We start from the raw sequence: 5553 nt of genomic DNA, 5'->3' as shown, positions 1-5553 counted from the left end.
GTTTCTGTAAATTTTTGTGGAACAAGAAGACTTCTGTTACTTGGCACATTCAGGGACAGATGAGCTCCCGTGTCCTCATTTAACTGTGAACGCGTGGACTGAGTGAGAGTGTTTTATTCGTGTTGGAACAACGTGCTTTCCAAAACTCACCAACTCCCCTTTACTCTGCTTGAAAAGCTTTTCAAGTGTTACCTCTCTTGGTCACAGGGCTCGGTCAAATCAAAGCCATGCCGCTTCTTTCGGCGCTGTCCTTTTTCTCCACTCCCAGCCGCGGCCTTCCTCGCCAGTTTGAAACTTGCCCTGCATCATTTTGACAGGTGTGGAACTCGTCAGACCCCCTTTTGTTTAGTTTTTTTTCTACTTCGCTTCTTACGATGAGCCACAGCACCCGCTTAAAAGCTGCATCTCGACCGTCCAGCATCGGGTGAAGTTTTGAAGACATTAAAATCGGACAGCTGGGGGAGCGTTGAAGCGAACGGAGGCTCGTGCTGTTAGGTTCTCCGCTCCGGGACGGACAGATGGATGGATGGCATGTGCAAACTGTTGCCTCTGTGTCGCCGCTCTCCTGGACACAAAGCTGCCAAAAGCTTTGTCAGACGCATGTGCGCCAAATGGGTTCTCTGTGTTCATTGGGCTTTTGTTCTGTGAAACCCCCTCCACCTACTCCACCTTCAGCCCCGTCACCTTTTATAGCTCCCAGTTAGTTCCTCACTGTCGATGCCTTGGATGTTATGCTTTTTATCTCAAAATGACAATCAATTTTACACTGTTTTTTTTTTTTTATTGATATGTATACAGGTGACGTTTCTTTTTTTTTCTTTTTTGCCTGTGTAGCTGTATACGGTTATTGTTGTTTTTTTGTGAATATTCCTGTTTATGATTATTATTATTATTATTATTACTATTATATTCTGGTATTGGCTGCAGTTTAATTAAGCGCTTTTTCCCATCTTTGTCCAGAGCTTTTTTTTTTTTTTTTTTTTTTTCTGTTTTTTAATTTTTATTTTTTTAATTTAAACAAAAAAACTCAATAATGCTACTTGCTGCCTGTTTATAACTGTGAGATTTCTTTTGGAAACATGAAATGAAGAAAAGGCAGAGATGTATGTGCAATAGAACAAGTTGACCCCCTGTTACCTGAGTGTTCAAGCCCACCCGGCCCCCTCCCACCTTCTCCTTCACGCTTACAACCAGCTGCTCCGGATGCCTCACTGGCACCGCTGTAACTGATGGGAAGCATTGACTCAGACTGTTGAAACTGCAGGTCTCTACAGATGCACACATTGAAGCAGAAACGGCAATGACCAACTCGAGACAGTTCAATTAAATTAGTTTGGATAATAGTGGAAATTTTTGCTTGTACAATCTGGCTCAAGCAAACTAAAATTGTCGTTATCCTGTGTAAGTAAATTCTTTACTTCCATCAACAAATGGGTGAAGCAGCAGAAACTTTGCTCACTGCTAACTGAACCAATATTGTAGGCCTTTAGCACATACTTTCTACCTCAGTATGCTTTTTCCTCATACTTCCATCTAATTACTGACGGAATACAAAAGGAAATTTCTTCTTGTGGCTGGTTCAGACTAAAATGTCATATTTTGTAGGTTTTTAGAGGCAGTTCTTTGCTTCGTCTGTCTCACAGATTCTTAAATCTGGCTCTTTTATTATTATTTTTTCTTACACATGCCCTCTAGCTAAACCTGTCAGCCACAGCTCATTATTTACACTCCCCACAAACTGTTGATGATGGTAAATAATTTACTGGCAAAAGCTGAAACACAGGCATTAAGAGAGATGGAAGCTCGAACTTTACAGAGTTTTATCGCTGTCATACAAATTCCCCTCGAGTGTTTGCTCCTAAGTTTACTATAAACACTTCACACAGACTGTTTACTATAAAACATACAGATAGGGACAAAGGGAGGGACCATTCTCTACTTCAGTACCTGATTTTTTTTCTCTTTGCAGGCAAATGTCGGTGCCGTTATTCAACTCGTGTTCTTGCACTTGGTTGCTGATATTCGGTGTTTCTAAATTGAAGCATGATGCGACAGAAGAGAAGAATAGTGTCTCTCTTTAGTCAGCATGGAAAAGTGTCTCAGTCTGCATATGGATTGTTGTGGCACCAACACGCTCCAATGAGAGCTTGGCTGTGGGGAGGGGGTGGTCGTCAGCAGCAGCAGCAGCTAAAGGACAGTGTGACTCAGCTTACAAATGCATTTGATAATTAAATGGAAACGTGTGCAAAAGAAATAAATAAAATAAAATGCACGTTAGTGGTATAGCTGTGATAAGGAAGCTATTTAAATGACTTGTATAACAGTGTGGCTGATCAAAGGCTGATATCGAAATTGTTTTAACCCTACGCCGTGCATCTGTGGTCGCTTATTTTCTGTTTACTTTATGCTGATACGAGGCGCCGAATCGGACCACGGAGACGGTGTGTTTTGATCTGTCTATCGCTGCATATCTGTGTTAAGCCCTTCAGCCCAGAGCCAGCTTCTGTTGCCATGGCAACAAATGGGTTAAAGGGTTATTTTCCTTTAAAGGACAAACCACAGTGGGGGAGCTCGGGGGAGCGGGGAGAAAAGGCTCCAATTACCGGTTAGTCCACAAGTTAAACCTGGGTCTATGCACAGACTGTTCGTGTGTGTGTGTGTGTGTGTGTGTGTGTGTGTGTGTGTGTGTGTGTGTGTGTGTGTGTGTGTGTGTGTGGCAGGGGGGCACCGTGTTAAAAGAACGTGTGTCTGTGTGTGTCTGACTGCTGATAGGTAAGATGTTTAACTGTACACCAGTTAGTGCGGAGAAAAGAAATTGCAGACTGTTCACATGTTTGATATGTTAATTTATATTTCTTTTTATTTGGGTTCATGCCGGGGGAGGGAGGGGGATGTTGAACAGAAAAAAGGTGTTCCCGCTTCTTAAAAGCAGACTTGTGGGTGAAGTCGAGGCCACGAGCTTTCCTTGTTTCTTCTGGCCGGTTAAGGGAATTTTGAGGGGACAAAAGGTTTATTTAGCTAAAGATTAGAAATCTATATAAGAATGGAATTCTATGTTTGCATACTTTCTATGCTATTTTCATATGAGGTTCACACTAATGATGAAAACAGAAAGGAATCTCAAGTGCTTTTTACTACAGTGTAACTTATTTGTTTTGATTTTTACCACCTGTGTTTTTAGTAATGATTTATGAAGCACTGTATATTAAAGTTTTAAAATATTCTGCAGGACTTTCTGAGTCACTTTTTTCACCCCTCACGATCACTACACCAAACCAGACCTGATAAAGTTCTAACAGTGACAGTTGCTGTTGTTTGCATTACTTCACAGCCAGCACACAAGGGGGCAGCATTGCTGCAGCGGTTCATTCAGGCAGAGAGAAAGGAGGAGGAAGCTGTTCTGTGCCCAGAGCCAGGCTGTTCTGTGATGGCTTAATCACATCTGATTGGCTTATGTCATATTTAACCATATAGCTGTACGCTATTTGGTATCATAAATATGGGACATGACAGCAAGTCAGTGCAGCAATTTATTCCAACCTATTTAAATATTCATGGAAATACAGTAAATCAGACAAAAACAGTTTGTTCATATTTGGTATGACCGTCTTTCTTCTTCGACACAGTTTAATCTCTTAAAGATCTCCATATAGAAGAGAAACCAAAAGTTTCTCATTTGGGTTCATCGCTCCTCGGTCCTGTTTCTGCTGGTTTCCAGTACAGTTATGGTCTAAATTAGACCATAACTGTACTGCCTACAGCCTTTCCTCTTTCTCTTCCTTAAATGTTTCTTGACCACCACCCTTCCACTGAGACAATTTCTGCTGAGGCTTCAACGAACAGTAGATCAATCAGCTGCATCTCTCAGGTCTTTGCTGGATTTATTCCCATTTCTTCAGGATCTAGCTTTCAGAGACTATCCCTCTGTTCTAGTCTTTTAGTCTAGTCCAGTTTCCTAATATCTATCTAGCTATGTATCTATATATATGTAGACGAATACATAGATAAACATTACATCATCCTCATTGTGAGGTTATGCTCTTAAAGATAAAGTTCCTGCTCTTATTGGTGAGATTAGAGTGAAAACAAAAGTGTGTAATACAAAACTTTCATTTTCATTATTGAGTTTATTTCTGAGAGAAAGTGTCAAAGGTTTCTCACTGCAGCTTAGGATGCGCATGCGCAGGTTAGAGCATGAAACTTGTAAAAACCTGAGCCTTTGTAACAATGATGCTTGGGTCTATATGGCTGTGACTGTGTAGGATGTTTAAGAGATAACTGTAGGATCTGACAGTGGAGATAAAGTGATGAGGGGAACTGAATACTCCCACTAGCAGCAGGGCAGTCTGGGAAAGGCAAACAAGAACAGCATGCTGTTCAGATGTGTCCTCTCGTTCTCTTTTTGCTCATTCCAGCCCGTGGGAGGAGAAGGCGGAGGAGGCGGAGGAGGAAGACAAATAGGAGGAGTGGGAGCCAAGGAGGGAAACAGGCATCACAAAACTTTATCTGCCTATCTTACAGCTGGAGAAAATTAGAGATCAGGGCGGGCAAAGCTTTGCAAACACTGAATCAAAATTGCACAACACCTCCATCACATCCATCTCTGAGCGTTGGTTGAGTTTGAAAAATTGCACTCATCTTTTACATCTAAAAACACTTCTAAGACATTCCTGCAACTTAATGATAACTTGTATCAGCGCCGGTATTGCAAAGCATCCATCACATCAACAAAGAGAGACTAGAGGCTATTTATAACAGCTCTCGTACAGTCCAAATCCCTCCCCGAGGCTCAGACAACATGTGTCAAGAGAAACTTGACAAATACAGCCAGGTGCTCTCCCTGAGTGTGTGTGAACAAGAGTGTGTGTGGGAGTTAGAGAGGAAATGAATGTGGGGATTTTTTTTGTTGTTGCTCAAACCCGATATATTACTTTTCGTGCCTGGCCATCAGAGCCAAGCCCAGCAGGAGGTGTGATATGAGAACTCTCAGCCTGATGTCCAGATCCTGCCAAATCCTGGACGGATCTGCCACCTAAATGTAGCACCTAAAATCTGACAAATGTTTCCAAACGTTTGCTGAAAAGTTCAAGGTTACAACAAAGAGTATAAAGGGTTCATTGATTTAAGTTTAATCTGTTTTGTTTTTTTGTCCAGACAATGAAAGGTTTTCAAGATATCCATCCATTTCAAACATGAAACATCTCAGCAACATTTTGACTGACTGAAGCTGATTTTGTGGCAGACATTTATATACCCCTCAGCTATCTCTCTGTGCAATCATCTCAAAGGTTTTGCAAAATATATTTCCACCAGCTCTTATTTTATTGTACCTTATAGCTTTCTGAGGAGCCTTCCTCCAGAGTTAATAACCACTTATTAGAACACTGGAGTGTGTTTTCAGGCATTTCTCATCTGGTTGCACTCACTAAGCACAAAAAAGTGACAAAATAAACTGCATTCAAACCCTGGCTTCCATCTCACCGCTGTACAGATGGCTAATAATTATGGAATGAGGTGGGTGTGAACTGTTGGTTGCACAGAGTCACAGAAATG

The sequence above is a fragment of the Pundamilia nyererei genome, unplaced genomic scaffold, assembly GCF_000239375.1.
Source record: "Pundamilia nyererei isolate P.nyererei 1_Seehausen unplaced genomic scaffold, PunNye1.0 scaffold00070, whole genome shotgun sequence".
In the NCBI taxonomy this organism is placed as follows: domain Eukaryota; kingdom Metazoa; phylum Chordata; class Actinopteri; order Cichliformes; family Cichlidae; genus Pundamilia; species Pundamilia nyererei.
Note: the sequence above shows the minus strand (reverse complement) of the source record.